The sequence below is a fragment of the Melanostigma gelatinosum genome (genome assembly GCF_949748355.1).
Source record: "Melanostigma gelatinosum genome assembly, chromosome: 9".
NCBI lineage: Eukaryota > Metazoa > Chordata > Actinopteri > Perciformes > Zoarcidae > Melanostigma > Melanostigma gelatinosum.
In genome coordinates this window covers 7848897-7868197 of record NC_136642.1, presented here as the reverse complement: position 1 = coordinate 7868197, position 19301 = coordinate 7848897, and the positions used below count along the sequence as shown (strand labels likewise).

Genomic DNA, 19301 nt, shown 5'->3' with positions numbered 1-19301 from the left:
GCTGACCCAAGCATTTTCCTGTCTTCATTTAGTTTCGCATGAATGCTCTCAAAGGCAAATAAAATCTGCTGTTAGTGTCAAATTTCATACGGTGAGTTCACTACAGATATTAAGGCTAAATGTGGGTCACCAGAAGGAGAGAGCGGTGGGTGCTGAGCAAGCTTAATTGCCTTGGTTTGAAGGGTAAGAAGGTAAATGTCTCCTCCCTTTAGTACATTAGACTAAAGTAAAATAAACCTCCAGGAAAGCATGACAACACTATTTTAATCAAGACACATGGCTAAAAACATGATTATTTAATGGCCTGTGTAACATTCCAATCCTTAATATCTTCCAAAGAGATCAACAACATCTATAGAGCGCATGCATCATTTCCATAGGCTCCTATCTAAACTTAGCTATTTTTCATCTTTTGGGAAATACATAGACTGGTTCTCTTAACAACAACACATGTCAGAAACCAGATAAACCCTGTAGATGCTGCGCAGTAGACCCCAGATTGAAAGAAGACTAATTATGTCCAAATTACCTGGGAAGTAATCATTTAATTCCCCTCGTCACGTTGAATAAGAATTAATTTGCAGGCAAATATTACACAATGAATTATTGAATAACTCATCTCCCAAGTCAAATTAATCTTGAGGATTGATGGCGTGGATGTAACCTGTGATCGGAGTAACGTATTTCACGAGTCATTGGTGGCGCGCTACACGTTCAGAAGGGCATTACCAAGTGATGACTTGATTTTGACTGACTGTCCCCATTTGAATTCAGGTTATATAAACAAACAGGGGATGTCAGTCGACCGAATTATGATTGCAGAGTCACTCAGCTTTTTAATTAAGTCCTTTGACGGATTATGACAGTGCCTTAAACATCGCATCACATGTAATGACTCATGAACCGTTGCTTCCTGATTCCTCCAGACACCCGAAATGATTTAGTGCAGTGTCCTTTAAAAGTTGACAGTGTGACTCCCTTGATGTTTGGGATTTGGACTCGGTGATGCACAACAGTTATGCAGCTGTACAACTTAATATTCTGCAGTATGCCATGCCCCCTCAGAAAACTGTAACAGGATATTATGGACAAGGTAGAGCAGTTCAGAGTTAGGTTTCTTCAAACATCTTCGTGCTTCAGGCCCTCTCTGCTTTGAATGACAAAATAGGTCCTTGACTCCATCCACTCACTGGCTTTACAGTATCTCTGCTTCACGTTACAAGGACTGCCGTTAGAGTGACTGTTACTAAACTAGTACCGTGTGGAAGTCCTTCAGGACTTTCTCTGTGTGCTCGTCTCCTCTTCCCGCCACACTGTTGGCTCTCTTTAGGCAAGGCACTAGGCTTGCTTCGGTCTCTTGATCCCATAAGCACCCTTGAGACTGGCCAGGCGTATTTAGTAGCTGCCTCTTGGCATATGGCCTTTTTTATACTGCGTTCGATTGGGAGAAGAAAACAATTGCACTTTCCTCCCAGTGTGTTGCAGGCTATAGCGCAGGGTCCCACCAAATTGCAAGGGTGTCCGCAATAAATACATAACATCCCACCAGCATTCACCAACCTCCCACACAACAGCCCTGTTCCCTAGAAATGGCTTTTACTGACACGTTTCTTTCAGTATACAAAGTGCTGCATTTATGGGCAGCGAACAAAGCCAAGGGTTTGACACCAGGGTCAGGGGTTAGGTTTAGCCAACAAAATACATTTTGATTGAAGGTACCCTGTGAAGGTTTTGACTATTTGTTTTCTGATTTACCATTTGGTTAAAATAAATGTTAATTGTGGGTCTGAAAAACAAAATGGCCACAAACAACTTTCTTCATTTATAAGAAAGGTTTTTCCCTCAATAACTTTTAACCATTTGCATTATCAGCATTTCCTGTTCAGTCACGTGGAGCTGATCATTCCTGAGCGTCGGGTTTGATGAGTTATGTCATTTAAATTTACCCCGAAACATTGAGCCGAATAAATTCATTCCAGTGTTCAAGAGAAACCATAATCATATTCTAGGTTTTTTAATAATGACTTCACAATCAGAATTTCAAAACATAGACGCAAATAATGAATAAATAACACAAAGGCATTCCGCCGGTAGGAATCTGTCCTGCGCTTATAAACAGGACACAGAACACAGTATCAATACTCAAATGCAGTTTGTTGAACAGGTGTCGGGCTACGAGAAAACATCTCTACTCTGGCACTGATGATGACTGTTTGTCTATATTAGTACAAGTACAGTTCATGTTTGCAGACACAAACTCTGTCAAAAGTCTCTCCGGCTGTTGAAGCCGACTGACAGCTGATCCAGCTGTGATCAGCGGTCGCCGTCATCAGAAGCAGACGTCGCTTCACGTGACGCTACAGAGGAAAGGACGTCTCATTTCTCCTCAAACATATTTCCTCGTTTCTCCTGGTGAGAGAGAATAAGACTCAAGGAGAAGATGCATGTGAGGGAAACGTGGATGCAATTTATGTCTTCATGAGTGGGTCCCTGTCTTGTTTCTATCAAATGAGGACACAACTAAAAACATGTAGGAATGCTGGCGTGGTGGCATGGTGCCATTGGTTGAACGCTATTCCACTGACAGTTGGTGGCGGTGACGTGCCAAAAAAACAACAACATCGTAAAGCACCAACAAATGCAGTGTTTTATGAGGAAAGAGATGCAACTGAGATGTTTGTTTGACCTCAATAATAAACACAGTAGGTTTTTGGGGAGAGAGAATGTAAACATAACTTTGGTTTGCTTACAGGGAAACTCCACAGGGCACGTTGCGGGGAAAACTATGGTTTCGGTTGACTTTAATTGAAGTCACTTATTTTCACTTTTTCAATATTTTACCAAGACAACAATCTTTCTCTAACTATCACCAAGTGCTTTGAGTGGCCACAAACTAGAATAACAAGTGATATACCATGTAAGTGACCATTCTAATGATACGTTCAGTATCAACATTGTTGTGACTTGAAAGATACTTGAATTAATAACGTTTTGTAAATATGTTGATAGAAAAAAATTCAGCTACATTGCGTTTCTTAAAAAAAAGTATTGGCTGTTGGACATCACTGTATATATAAAGGTAATTTTTAGGAGACATGCTTAAACGGGCCACTGTGCAGTCTCCTATGAAACCCTCTCAGTGTGTTTATATGCACATGCATATCTTGCACCTTTGCATAATGTGCGTTTGTAAAGTCATCCTTAAAAATATCTTGATTTCATATTCATCAAAATGCATTTTGTATGAACCTGACAAGCTGCAGCCTCTGCAGCTAAACAATGGAACAAAACATACTTGGTTTGAAAAGTAACAGCATCTATAGAAAAGCTTGAGTGTGAGAAGAGGAAACATTGGATTAAAAAACACGACCTCGATTTGACACCGAGCCACAAGCAATGTGGTGGCCAGACAGAAATTGCAGCATGTGCAGTTCTTTTTTGAAACCTTGTATTAGTAAAAGCCTCATAAGAAAAGCTGTTAGCCAGGTGGTTTCAGCGGGTAATGAACTTGTCAGCTTTCCGGTTTTAGAGTTTTTTGGCTTTGTTGGTTTTTGTTATTATTCAATTCAGCACCTCGGTCGCTCTTCTCCCCCAATGGATTTCTCAAGTCTCCCCTTGGTCGCTTGTTTGGCACCGGGAGCACATTTTAGCTTCTCCCATTGGACCCAAGGTATCGAATTGCCTCTCATTGAAAATAAATAATCTGCTCCCATAATGCTCCTACGGTGTATTCTCACAAATGCTAAGCAGCCAAAATGTCGTTGTAGCAAGGGGATTTTCTATTCTTTTTCAACAGCCCATCAATATTATTAGGCCTGCAAGATAAAAGCACTGAGACTTGACTGCACAAGAAGGTGAGGTCAGTATGAGGTATGGATTTGCCTCCGTCCTTTTTCGCCTAATTTGAGATTTCTTGCTGTTTTCATTTGGCAGAGGAAACATGCCGTTGGCTCAGGTAGCATACATTACTCTGCATTGGGTTTTTATGATGTATCGTACAGCATTGTGATCATTTGGAGCAAACTCATGTAGAAAAAGAAGTGAGAGCTACGTGATAACCGCCCGATTGTGTCATAACATTGTACTTTAATAACAGTGTGCCAAGATTTCACTCTAAGTGGGTTGGAAATACAATTAAACCCACAATACATAACAGCATCACATTATGACATTAACCAGCCAATCACATAATTGTCAATAATATTGACTAATGGGGTATTTATGTATGTTTAAGGTGTGAGTTAATGTACATTTATTTTTATTATTATATTTCAAGTATCTTTAACAACATTTAAGGTGGAATGTGTAATGCCTGGCTACGTCTTCTACTTTACAGTCATCTATAATTGAAAAAGAATCCAACTACCAACTAACAGCAGGGCACCAACAAATAAATTCAACTAAACTGCTGAAACTCTGCGAGCCGGTGAAGTAACTCTGCTGTCTTTAATCTTCACATGTGGTGTCGGCCTATAGTTCACATTAAAGCCTGCAAAACTCAAGTTTTAAGACTATAGCAGCAAGAAAACAATTACATCAAAACCCATATCTTTTGGAATGTTTTTCGGTAGAGTTTGTGATGTCATTCGTTGCATTAAAGATACATTTCGCTGAGTAGCGAAATGCGGCACAGTGTGTCTGTGTTCACTGTGACACAGACAGCAGGCTGTATGGACTTTGACAGTTTGTTTCCTGGATTAAATCCAAAGTGGCGGAAACAAGAAAACAACTCGTGTCTTTATTTCGTCCTCCCCATCCCCAGAAGACTACTTTGCCAAGAGGAGAGCATGCAGGAGCTCGGGGAGACAGCAAGTCAGTTAGCAGAGCTGTGGCAACTAGAATTCAGCCGGCACGTCTCGTTCCTGACACTTTGATAAAACGTGGCAGAAACAAGACGTGTTCCTGTCACTTTTTATAAAAACTGTTTCTTTTCCTCATCATTTCGATAATGTTAAATTATTTAAAGTAAAATGATGTCCACATCTTACACATTGCACCTCTAAAATGTAGAACTGGACTTAGCCATTGAATTCATTCGCAACATTTCCTGTTTTCCTCGATTTGATATCATTGCAAACTGAGCATGTTTGGGTTTTGGGCTGTTGGTTGGCCACAAGATGTTTGATGACGTCACCCAGGGCTCTAGAAATGAGTGATTGACATTTTTCATTTGACATTTTATAGACCAAAAGTAAAATGAATGAATTGAAAGCACAATCAGGATAAATTCAATGCTGGAAATAATTACTAGTTGCAACCCTATTAGCATCACATTTCCTCAGCTTATTTAGCATTTAGATTTACTATGAATGGAATAAAAAATAAAAAACGGTGCCTCACATATGAATAAAAAACAAGGTCAAGAACACAATATTAGCAGGCTTCATTGGAAAATTAAAATCATAAAAGTAACCCACGTTTATCATGCTCCAAAAGGTATGAGAACATTTTCAGCTCCTGCATTTTTTTCTTGCCATAACAGATGCTTTACTTGACCTCGCTCAAGCGGAGTGACAGCGATTTCAAATATTCAACAAACATCTAAATGCCCGATAAACAACAGCATTCTCGATTTATATCTCACAGTGCATTTATTCCACATACAGTTTCTAGTCTCAAAGTTGTCTGAACTCTGATTATAAATCCTTATTGTGCTCCAGACAGTTTGTTCAAGTGGATGACCAGACACGACGCACACAGCTTGTTGTATCGCCGATTCGCAAGGTGCACACATGTTATGTGTTCTTTCAACAACAGAGTGTTGGCTGATTGTCAGTACTCCACGCGGGAGGCTGCTTTAGCGGGATGCCATGTCCATGTCAGGGATCAAAGCAAACAGTGAAGACAATTTATGCTGTGCAGCGTGTGTGACCGCGTGTGGAGGAAGTGATGTGAGAAAACACGTTGCGTAGTCGATGTTTTGCAAGAAGTCAGTGCTGCTGTGATGATGCCTTTCCAACCCTTAAAGTCACCTACAAATCATGCTTTTTCAAATCAAATAATATTACATTTTAGTTTGATAAGGATGGACGAAGGGTAAGTCAGGGCTACACGTTATGTTATCATCATACAGATTTCACAACACAAAGACCAATTTGATAAGACCTATTTAAGAATTATTTAAACGTCTCACACAAAGTTGTTTTTGAAACATGAGATGCTCGGAAGCGAGGCTTTTTGAATTATTATTTGAAGATAACATTCAAGATAACGTCAGTGACCTTCAGGCTGGAATATGAGTTGTGATGTTTTATTAAAATATGTTGAAGTACGTCCTGTAAGGGCGTTTCTATAAAGTAGAGATAAATACGAATGCTCGAAGGTATGAAAAATGTATTGCAGCATTTCGGTTTCAAGGACACGTGCACCTGACAATCAAATGTTTTTGGTGTATTTAAGAGAGAAAGGCAAATAAAAAAAAATCTGAAACGTATTCCACGGCATAGCCTTCGGACTTTATCAGGGCCTGTGTAATGAAACACGCACTTAATGGGTTTGTTTAAAAAAGGCCTAATGGTGTTCTTGGGCTGCGTCCAAAAGATACTCGGAGATGCAATACAGGAACAATTTAGACATTTAACTTTGGGCCGTATATTTTTGTCAAGTTCACTGATCTCATTAGAATTATTCCCTGATGCCGCTGACTGACATTGCTTTTTTTGTGCTTTGGCTTTTGGACTCACACGTGTTTCTTTGATTTCGCTTTCACCGCGATCGATGGTGCGAGAGAACTTGGCACGATGAACAAAGATCAGTGATGAGACTCGTTGCACCTGTCAGAGTTGACCAGATCAGGTAATGAGGAAAGTCCCTCAGGATGTTAACGAAGCCATTAAGCACTCATGTGTGAAACTACTAGGACGCCGGCGTGTTAAATTGGAGCGGGCCAAATTAAAATTCACTGCACATGGCACTGAAATGTAAATATCCTGCCGTTGCAAGGATGAGCTGGCCTCCTTCTCTGTGCTCTAATCGGCTTTGAAAAGACGGTGCAAAGTGCTGAAGAATGATGCTTGTGCTCTGTGATAAAACAGGCAGCCTTTTATTATAAACATACAATAGTCGAGCCATGTTTGAAAAATAACTCAAATATAAGTTCTGCGCATTTTGTTCTCCACACTGAGAATAAATGGCTCTCATTCAGCACATGGCATGTACACGACAATGTCTTCTCATTTTTCTTTTGTCTTATCGTCCCGAGTACAACTCTGAGGTGCCTGGAAGCTGTAGATCGATAAGTTTAATTAACAAGTGGGTTTTGAAATAGAAAAAAAAAGAGTTCCTGTATATCTGTGTGATTTAAATATAGACCGATCTTGCCTTATCTGTTTCATGAAACTACATGACTCGTCGTCGACAGTGTGTTTACAAGAGAGGCTTCATGTAGGCTGTCAATCACGTCAGTGCAGTCATGAGGGAATGTGCTTTGAAGCTGATCATTAGCGATTTGTTTTCTAGCTGTCCTGGGCTTTTTGATATGATATATTTGACTGCGGTGTGTTAAAATGAAAAAGGTCTACCTGTAGTAACTTCAATTTAGATTCTATAAATGTTGAATTTCGTTCAGAAGGTATCAGTTAATGTCCCTCGGTTGACTGGTCCCTCATAATTCATCAGCCCGTGCCTTCTGCTAATCCTCGTGAGTACATGGCCCCTTCTACGTGCCCTGAGCGGAATAATCTCCCTCCTCATACCACCAGAAAAGTGGAAGAATGTGTGTAGAAATGAGCGCCCCGGGCTTCAATTCAGATGTGTTAAGATTGGTCTTGTTCCAGAGGATGTGAACGCTCTCGCAGACGCAGTGAAGTTCCATTTGAGTGCCTCCTGTCCCAGAAACTAGCCAGAGGTGTCCCAAATGATCTGACCTGCACCTCCCCCTCATTTGTCTACATTAACTTTGCATGGGTGGTCCGTCCAATGAGAAGTGGGGCAGATTTATATTTGGCTGCGCCTGCAATGACTTTGAAAAGCAGGGCGACTCTTGTCTTCGGACCCTTGTCAACCTCGAAGCTCAAAGCCCTCATCCGTCTCTATAACATGTATTTGAGCTGTATTCTTAATTTTGATATTAATCAAGATTATTGGAAATATTGAACCGTCCACATCTTTGTCATTACTTGGGTTGCATTCAAGCTTTAGCTTTCCATCTTGCAATAAGATAATGCAATAAAAGCCTGCCTGAGATGTTTGCTGCCTTTCATGAAAGTAAGACAAGAGATCATAAAAAGATACTTACGTCCTGTTTTCATTATGCCCCTGGCAAAAGACACTCATTTCTGTGGGTGGGGGACGACAATAGCACTGTCAAAGAGTTTTATACGTAGCTGAACCAAACTCTTGTTCTAATCATGTTGAGCATGAAAGCAACTAAGTGGTTCTCAAAACTGCACAGTGATGAGGTGGCCTAAATTAAACAAGGCCTTTCCATTTTAGTATGGCCTTTGAGGCAGCCGGCAGGGATAAACACAGGCCTTGATATTAATTGCACCTTTAGTTGTAAAATCAATGTCAATTACACGGCACCATTTTTGCGACCCGGAGTAGTTATCTAACCTTCCACTTTCCAGACTATACATCCAACTGTGGTGCTTTAACCCTCAGGAGGAGTCAATCGGTCTGCAACAGGTTTGCGACAGTAAAATTAAAAGGCCCTTTCAAAGTGTTTCTAATGAAAATGAAGCCCTGGAGTTCCCAAGTGACCCGTCGTCACAAAGAATATGAACATAAAACTCTGCGGTGAAGCCTTGATGTGGAAGGCTATTACGCTCAGCCTTCAGGGCTGCTGACACTCTTCACATTATATTGATTGGGACATAAGAATGTAACATACAGTAATGAAACAATGAAAGCACTTAAAAGAAGTTCTTCAAAGTGTTTTCAGGAACTTAAAACTGTCAGTGTCGGCCATCTTGTACCAACTGCTTGGAACGACATGCAAAGAGAGAAACTTATCAGACTTCTGAAGGCAGTTTGAGTATTTTGAGAACAAAAAGTTAGATTTGGTGAGCGTGTTTTACATGGAGCCGAGTGTGACAAGTTAGCGAGGGCTCAGACTGAAAACAGCCCTGCATTAAGAATCTCAAGGGGCTGCGTTGGTGGGGCCGTGTTATTGCAAGTTCCAGTGAGATGATGAGACGCAACACAGACCAGTTTAAACAGTAGATCCTTTACGCTGAAGGCTTATCACATGCCAACACCGTGCATATAACATAACACTGTGAAGATGTTACAACTCTCGAAAAATATCACCGCGTATAATTTCATCCTCCGTCTTTAGGATATTTAGGCAAAGAGTGCGCTTGCTTGTACCCCCACTTCATTGGTTAATGCGGCGCTTCGCCACGTTATCGCATTACACTGCAGACAAAGTGGAGCCAGGTTGTACTTTTTTTGCCCAAATCCCTCTGTGGTGGCACCCCCGGCTGTGTTAAAGCAGTGGTCTCATTGGAAGGACGAATGCACACGGTGCTGTTGCCTGTATCAACCCGGCATTTACTCCGCGCTGCAGCAGCTGAGATGCTCAGAGAAATCACTGTGTTTTGCTCGCATGGCTGATGCAGCTCACTTGGGGGTCTGACTGGCAAAAGGAGCGTAGCAATGTGTTTATGGGTGACAGCATTGCTTTTCAGACCAATCTTAAACAAACAATACTCAGCTGCCCTGCACAGGCTGTAGGCTGGTTTGTTTTGTGTCCACTTCATGGTTGTTACTTTTTTTTTTTTGCGTGTGTTGAAGATTTCAGTGCATAGAGTCACTTGCAAAAAAATAGTTCTCTTATGCCAGTTTCTGAAAACATCCTGGAATTAGCCTTTTAAATCATGGTCTCTCACTTTATTTCCTGTTTGTTTTTGCACATTCAATGTTATGTCATGAATTATTGATTTGACTGACACTTTTCTTTTATGCATTACTTGCTTTAGTGTTGAATTAATATTTGCAAGTTAACTGTTTCAAGGTCAATTTACAGGAATAGTTGAGTTTTGCAATTTTCCCACATGGATGACTGCTGCTGACAATATTGGGTTATGTTGAGATAGCGACAGAGGGTATACGTGGCCAACGGCAGAATACAGTCAGTAAGAAGTAAGAGTCTTCACAGCTGGTGTGCGTGACTCTTCTCGGCAATATCAGGTTGCACTGAGGTTAAAGAGATTATTTTAAATGAATTAGCCAGATAAGACCTTTAATCACGGTATATATCCAAGCTAGGTATGTGGGTTAGAAATATTTATCGCAAAACAAAATGTACATTTAGTTTTGTATTACAGGACATAGGTTCAGAGGCGATTTATTGCTATTTAACAGGACTAAACACGCACAGCATTGCGTACTGTATTTTTAAAACACAGAAAGAAGAGGCAGCCACAGCATAGCTGGTGAGTACCGGTAAGCTTTTTTGGGGTCATGATAAAAATTGGTTATTGACAAATGTTGCCAAGGATGCAATATGCTTCATGTAAGTCCACTTTGCCAAACACACACACACATACACCCTTTTTAAAGCTGTTGTTTATGCACAGTGTGGGGCTTTTTTGCTGCTGTTGGCCACCTTTGTGTCCATCTCTGACAAACCGCCAAGGCTGCAGGTCTGCATATTTCCTGTTACCATGTGTGGACAAAGAAAGGCGGCAGCGTGTGAGGCGAGCGATGGGGGTAGGGATGGTGATGGACATAGGTAGCTTGGCACAGCTCGGAGCCCCCATCCACCTGGCATTAGTGACCATTGTCTCGCTCCCCGTTTTCCTGGCAGAGCCTTTTGATTGAACTGGCGGTGAGGTGAGGATTTGGCATTGGGAGGGTTTTACCTCCGTGATAACAATAGGCCACAGACGGGGGAGGTGTCTGTTTGTATCAGGCATTGTGGAGCAGGATTGTCAAATGGAGGATCACTGTGCATTGTGCAGTGTTTCTGGAAAGGGATTTGTGGTTTGTAAAAGGGCATCCGAGTCCCACCTCTCGGTTTGGCAAATCAATTCTGTGTCCTCGCTGGGTTGTCCCACAATTGTCCTCATACAGTATGAGGCAGTTTCTCTTTACTAAGGAATCTAATTGACACAGCCAAGTTTCTATAGCATGCAGGGAGGAAGATATACTCATTACTTCTAGTTTGGCTTAAAGGGGGGAAAAAAGGGATTTTCATTGCAAGCACGCCCCGACACCCCTAATCATGACCGGGGTGCCCTGTACGGTACAGGCACAGGCTCCCGCCCTGACAGATTATCCGGTGTGAATGTTTGGGAATGATAATGAGATCAAAACACCTCACTAAGCTGGGAAGAGAGGGTGGAGACTGGAGAGGGAGGGGGAATAAGGGAAAGTGAGCAAGACCGAGCATGGGAGAGGGTGAGCGATAGCTGCGATAAATTGCAGAAGCAGAACCACTTGAGCATAAAATTAGATTTTACAAATGTGTTGTTACCTGACAGTCCTCTGACAGAGGAGATATCACAACATTATAGGGCTGCATGAGTACTACTAATCGTATCAAATAAATAAGAATGCCTCTCAGCTGTGAGGGAGCAGGATGGATATTCAATATGGACAGTGAGTTAGAGGGAGAAATAACATAATTAAAACAGCCTTTCCCATTATGGACTCAAACATTAGAAGCCCAAATTCAATTTATATGATAATGTATTATACGTTAAAGCTGTACACACGACGCATTTGTCCAAATGCTGTGACACTTAAAACATTGTCAATTCACTTTTAATTTCACATTCTGAAGAAAAGGTTTTGGGAATTTAAAAATAACCGTTTTCTGATGGTGATAATTCTCTCCTTGATGTGCCTCTCTGTCATTATTTTATAATGTTTCTATGGAAAAGCTTCAGGGCGGTCTGTGCGGCTCAAGGACACATGCGTCGGACAAATACTTGATTATTTAGTGGGCTTGAACCTGAATCATCTGTCCCTTCAATTACCAAACGGTCCTGCTTATCAATTATCGAGATGCGATTGTTTGGAGATAAGAATCTCTTTGCTTTGGACCACAGTGAAACTAGTTGATGATCCATTTAAGCCGTCAGTGGTTACAATAAATAAGTAAATAATACAACAAAACATACATTTACTACAATCGCAGCCTGTCAAAGTAATACATATAAATCCCCACTCTACATCATCGATTGCTGAGAGTATTTGAGGTAACAATTATTTGCCATGTTATTACAAATAGTAAGTTAAATACATCATTAAGGCAACAAAGAAGACTGCATTAATCAGTCTGAGTGACAAATGGAAGCTCTAATTCAAGTCGGCTTTGCAGAGAGACAGTGTGTGTGTGAGAGACACACGTCACTGAGGCAAACTTTGTCTCCGGTATGCTCCGAGAAGAAATATTGTGTGTGTGTGTGGAACAGAATAAATAGATGAAGGGTTTTATTCCCCAAGCTGATACATCTACGGGGAAATAATTGACCTGATGTTTATTGCTTGAGATTTCAAATAGATACGTATGGTTATATCGGTTGTAGCGCATTGGTCTTCACACTAATAATGTCAGTAGTAATCTGTTGAAATACACTTTTTATTATTATTTTATATATTTTGGAACAGTTGGTTTTATGTTTTTTTTTCAAAGTATTTCATATTGCATTTGGAAGTAAGTTTTCCACATATGAGAGTAAAGTCTGTCATTTAAACTTCCCTGCATTCAGACCAGATGCCAGTGGGAGGAGACTAAAGACAGATTTGCATGTATTTGGCATACGTGTCAGCCAAATACAAAAACTAACAGGATGCTCATTTCTTCATAATCTGGAGTTGTGACAAATAGTAAAGTGGCATTAATTAATGGTTCTAATTTTAAGACAACTACTGAATGAGTTCATACTCAAATATTTACAACCTTAACAAATGGATCAGATGTTGTGGGTATCATTTAGGTGAGTCAGAATGTCCATTTCTTTCATGGTTTAAATATCCAAACCGTCGTTGAGGAGCTGTAAAAGAAACGGTTACATTTCTCTTGGTGAAGTTGCAGTTAAACTGATAAATTCACTGTCAAGTTTATGAAAAAGGAAAGTAAGTAACCCATAACCAATCTCCTTACTGACAGCATGGCTCGAGTTGCTAATGTAGAGGGTCAGTTGTCAGGGCTAATTTGATATTCCTATTCTGGTTTGAATGGAACATTAGCTCAGTGAAGTCTTAGTTGAATTAAATGAGACTATTGGTAAAAACCGGTCACTACATTCTGATAAATGTTTTGTCATTTACTGACACCTGGTACATTCAGTTATCAAATACAAATAATTGATATAAGTGCTACTTATATTTGATATTGAAAGCAGAATCTAGCAGTGCTGTCACAGTATTTTCATACTGCTCAGTGACATTTGAATGTGTCAATATTAAAGCATAATTACTATGCTAGAGAATAGAAAGCCATTTATAAGTATGAGTGTTGTCCTATATGATTATATGATGAATACACAGTTGTTTTGTTTTAAAGGGCTTAAACAGGCATTCATAAGAGCTTAGTATAATGTCATTGTTGACTAGAATTGTTGAGGCTACAATGAAGCTGCCATTGAATTTAAGTGTGGGCTTTATTCTTCGATTTATTTTCATTGATTATCAGTGAACACAAACACTTAACAGCAGATGTCAACCATAACACGGGCCCTGTCATAGTGCAAGCTTCATCACTGCTTAGCTTACATAGTCATCCACATTACCAAAAACCTTTTGAGAAGTCCTTTTAACCGATCTCTTCAGAAAAACATACAACTCATTTACAACAAGAATATTCTCCTTTTAGTGACAACATCTTTATATGTCTGTAAACAGTACTGGTAAGACAAAGGCTGGAACATATCGAAGTGATATATGCAACCTATTTGATGGAAGATGTGGCCGATAGGCGTTAGCTTAGCATGTGGACATTTTCTGGTTGTCTGTCACTATTCTATAACACACGAACAGTATATTATTCGTCCCATCGATTATGTTAGGTGACTCAAAGTTGGAGCACTATTCTGCAACAGAAAAGTGTTTTGAATTCTTCTCTTTGGTAACGCAGGTTGAGGATCACAGTGTGGTGCTTGAAGCCTTCCACTATGCTAACATGAAGGACAGAACATGGTTTCTCAGGAACAAAGTTGGAAGAATTAAAGCTGGGCCGAATACATTAAACCTAAAGGATTGTAACATCATCCAGGAGAGTCATCTGTTTCTATGTTCAGTAATATTGAAGCTATTTATTTTTAGTGTGAACACAGAAAAAAACAGCAACATGGGGGAGAAACATGGGGAGAAGAACCAAAGCTAAGGTCAAACCCAGAACCGTCTTGCTGTGAGGTGACTTTGCTAACTAATGAGCCAACATGCTGCCAGACACTATTCATTAACGAGTACCCTTAATTTCCTCTCATGATACTCATCATTGATTAAATCTAACAGATAACTGGCCTGCTTTTTCTTTTACCACTTGCGGGAAAAAAACCCCTGCAGTATTGGGTATCTTAACCGCTGGTCTCTGTATTGTATAACAGTTAGTCCCAAGTGTTGTGTTGTTATCCATAATTATGAGGGAACATATTGTTCTCGGAATTGGCTGCATTTCCAAACGTTTGTGGCGGTTTGTGTGTGTTTGCTTTGTACTGGTCATTATTTGCAGCCATCATTGTGTAACTGAGTGTTGTTGCACATCCAGGGAGACAGGAAGCTATTCACAGGGAGATTGGGAATCCCACCAGTGAAAAGAAAGTACAAAAGAGCACCACTCAGAGATGCAGTGGGCGAGCACATACTGTATGTATCCAAGAGGATAATGAGCTATAGTCTCATTGTTTGGGCTTCCACATTGGTTCGTCTGGTGGCAAGGAGTTTGTTTTAACAAGCAAATTGTCTCATAAAATGGAGGGCAATAAAACTACAATATGTGCTCCATCCACTTACAGTATATACCCATCTATTACGGTCGATATCCAGCAGTTATGGACTTTTATATACTGTCGAAAGATTTGTTCATTTTGATTTGCAGTTTTGGAAAAATAACTTACTGTAGTATATCTTATTTGTTGTCGATTTCAACTAAAACAATAAAATCGACTGCTCTGCTCTTGAACACCCCCCCCCCCCTCCAAAAATGGAGTTACACGGGTTTAGAAGGACAAGTGAGGTAATGACATCATATTCAATGTTTTGTGAAGATCGTTGCATCTGCAAGTAAGGTCAGATTGTTGCTTGGCAGAAAATAACAGAACAGGTTATCGATCTTGCCTTAGATTTCATGTTGAACAAGGGCAATGTTATCACAGCTTTTACCTCAGGAGTAGAATGTGCAGATGCCAAACATGACCTTGCCTTGTGGGTACTGCATTTATTTGAACACATGTTGTTGGATGGAACAACAAGAAAAAAACTGTTTTAAACTCGAAAGTGATATTTTGTCTCCTGAAAATCAAAATGTTCTGAGTCCCTGAGACATTGGATGTTAATCTGACCCTCTTTTGGTTGTGTTGTTGTGTGATTATTTTAAGGACAGGGACAAAAATGTTCACGTACACACCGATGTTTACATCACACTGCAAACAAATATGACTTCTCCAATCTTGGATGCAAGCCCAAACAATTGAATGAATAAATAATCATAGTTGGGAAAACAACATACCAGACTCCATCCTAACGGAAAGCAGCTTTGCTTTAAATTAAAAATCAGCAATATATTTAAGCTACTGTACTCAGATTGTAAGAAAAAAAACCCCATCTTTTAGGTAATTCAATTTCATTAGAAATTAGAAAATCAGTAGCATCACCAAGTGTAATATTGCAGAAACATGTTCAATTCAACTGTATAATGTTGTTATAATGTTATAATGTTTACCATAATGTTGTAAAAAACCATCATCAAACCATAAAACTGAAATAGCAAAAACAACCCTGACATCAGTCTATTTTAATGTTGCTTTGTTCTGTCATTCTGTCACTCAGATCAGTCTTTCACGTCTTTAAATCGCAGTAGATGTTAAAAATAAGTATTTTCAGTGGTACCCAGTTGATTCCAACCTAAGATGGCTTGCAGGCAGTCTGCCACTCCTTAAACGCAGAGGGCGGGTTTATGCGTGTGCACTTGCCCACGTTGTTTGAACAGAACATGTGGGGCATAACATGTGGGGCTTTCATGCTACAACAATTTTCATTCACACCACAGTTTACCAAAGGCTTTCATTTACATGCAGGCCATGTGTTTTATTAATGTATAATTTATTAGCTTAAATATAAAAAAATGTTTGCACTTGTAATCTGCATTTTGGTCACATTTCTCAGTGGAAGGGTTTTCAAATCTTTCTGAATATTATGTGTTTTTGGTATCACAATTTAACAGTATATACTGAATGTAGCTGTTACCATGCAGTTGCCGGGTTAGCTGCACTTATACATCCTGGCTTTGACCTTTGTTAATACCTTTGCATTGTGTGACGAGGTCTTCAAGTCACCTTAACGCTATGATACATGTCAGCACCGTTAAAACACCACTGGGTGAGGATTATCATCTACAGAAGTGTTTTTCAGGTTCATTTTGTTACTGAAGCGTCGGGATAAAACCAGCAGTACAGATTTGTGAAAAAAATTTGGAAAATACCTGAATAAAGTGACTCTGATTGACAGCTGACAAGCCTTATTTGTTATATATTAAATCATTCTACACTGAGCAGTACTTTAGCATTCATTTCATTATATTTTACACTCCTGTAAAGTTAGAATGGTCTGGTTTCACTTCCTGCAGTTTAAGAGTCAAATTTGGGTCGTCTTCTCCTCACGTATATCACTCTGTGGCTTCTGAATGCAGCTGATCCACTAAGTCCTCAAAGGACAAATTATGGAAACAGCTGCAATTAGCAGCTGATTTATATATTGTGGTAGGACCTTAGAGACTAATTAAAGCCCTTTGTGTACTTGTCTATTGGAGGCATGCTAATTTAAAGCCTTTTGACTGATTCACAAGAACAAGTCTGAAATTCATGCATCTCAATTTGCAAACGCCCACCGCAATAACGAACATTCAGTGCGGTTGTTAAAATGGGAACTTGTAAACATATTCCATAATATTCTAATCTCTACATCATTAGAGTCGATTTTGTGCGATGCTGAAAAGAACCGCTTATCCCTTATTGGATGAAAATGCGGGAGCTCTTGTACATTAAGGCGTCGAGTCCATTGTGCTTATGGCAGACTTCTAAAAAGGGAAAAGCAAATTATCTGCAGGATTTTCCTCCTAAGGAGCAGGTTTCCCCCTGTTTATTAAATTTGTTAAAGTGCTTCTGAGCAATGCACATCTTATCCTCTTAACAGTCAAATGACTATATACTCCAGCAATTACTTAATGTACTCTAATGAGATTTCCCCATGAAATGGAAGGATTCATTTATTTTAATGTGACGCATTCCACCGGGCGGTTCATGCATCACATCCCTTTGCAATCCAGGGAGGCTTTGAGCATGGCTTCCAGAATTGCCACTCTGCCTACAGGAGCCGAGATATGTGAGTCAGTGATCCAGTAACCGGGGGTCTATTCGGGATCATCAGCAGGTCACAGGTGCTATCTCCAAGCTCAGCTCTCTGTAACCAGGTATTCTCTCGGATTAGTGAAATAATACCCGGTTGGCAGGCAGTATTTGTGTGCTAGGCCATGGGAGTGCAAAATCCTGAACACAAATAATGCAGAAATAAATCATTCTGTGTTCCTTAAATCCCATTTGGCCTAATTAATTTAAAGCCTTTTTATACATTTGTTCCCTGTGCCTTTTGATATATAATAATGGTGTGCATGTGAATCCAGTCACTGTTTGGGAATAGTGTACCTAATTCAATATGTTTCAAGATTATTTCAAGAAGTATTTCAATCAACCAATTGAAGGTAAGAATATCAATATTCCAGTGAGATGTACTCCAACAAAGTAAAGCAACTGCTGAAACCATTGGTCGATAAATCGATTAGTTGATCGTCATTCTGATTATTTCTGTCAATTATCAAGCAAAAATGCCGAACATTGTCATGGGTCCAGACGTCTTAAATTTGAGGATGTGCTGCTTTTCTCTTTGCTGTTTCTTTGTCAGTTGGATATTTCAAGGTTATCCTGAAGAGTGATCTGAGTCAAAATCAGCATAAAGAGGCAGCAGAAATACATTTAAATATAAGATAAGACTGTCGAAATGTTGTGATCTCATTGCGGGGGAAAACGGGTTTCAAAAGGCTGTCTCTGTAACTTAAATGACGGCCATAAAATATCAACTTAGTGAACCTTTTTTTTTTTTTTTGAATTGCCGGAAGATGGCAGAGACATTTTGCTTTGTTATTGAAATGGCTGTTATGATGGGAGTGGAGGTGGAGTAGCCAGACTCTCTATAAGCTGATGTTCCCACAGGCATCTTTTAAGAAACTGTCGAAACTGTCTTCTTAGAGGCTGCAGCTGAGCCACAGAGAGCCTTTGTTGTCTTACATTTGACAGTACTTGTAATGTTTCTTACTTTACCAATTACACACAAATGGTGGAACTTAGAGTTTTCTTTTAATGTTAGATGCAGAGGTTGACATGACAGGGAAAAATTGCCAAAGAAAATACTCTGACTACTGAATAATCTGTGTTAAAGTGAAACAAAAATAACTGAATTTCCATACATAAATTACTAAATAGAGCAACACATGGGGTGATTACATCTTAAATAAGGTCTATAAAGATTTATGCACGTATGCAAGGCTGCATAAAGTGTTCATCACACACACCGAGTTACATCACAGAACCTTTTTCTCTGGGTTTCCTCCGTAAGGGACAATTCAGTAGGAACTGGAAGTGCACTTCCATCACAAGAGACATCACGAGATAGATTTTAAAAGTAGAAACGGAAGTTACAGAAGGAGTGTGAAGGTGAAGTCATTCAAAAATCTGAGTTGGTTGTTTCAAAAATGTTTACAGGTTAAACAAGTCTGCCTCTCATCCATGAGCAGTGTCTTAAATGAGCTATATATATATACAGTATATGTTATAAAAACATTGGATCATACATTTCTCAATATGCAACCAATTGTATCAATTTGCTAACCCCCGGCCTGTTCAATTTTCACTTCTTTCAAGCTCTATGAAATACAAGCTTTCAGTTATACTGTTATGAATTGCAAGTCTCCATGGCCATCATTATGACATCATCATTTAAAAAGCCAATTTTAAAGCTACAGAAGACAACTGTTTTCACACAATGAGTAGTACTCTCCATATTAAATAAACTGGTCTAATATTGGTGGAGTCCCACTTTAAGTGACCTGAAATAAACGTTATATATTGTGGTTGTTTAAG

General features: G+C 39.6%; 1 protein-coding gene across 1 annotated transcript in view; it reads left to right on the top strand.

Annotated features, from left to right (window-relative positions):
- Window positions 1–19301, top strand: part of grik3 (glutamate ionotropic receptor kainate type subunit 3) — a gene marked incomplete at its 5' end in the record, with an annotated part of 86601 nt that overhangs the window by 28521 nt on the left and 38779 nt on the right. The window lies entirely within an intron of this gene.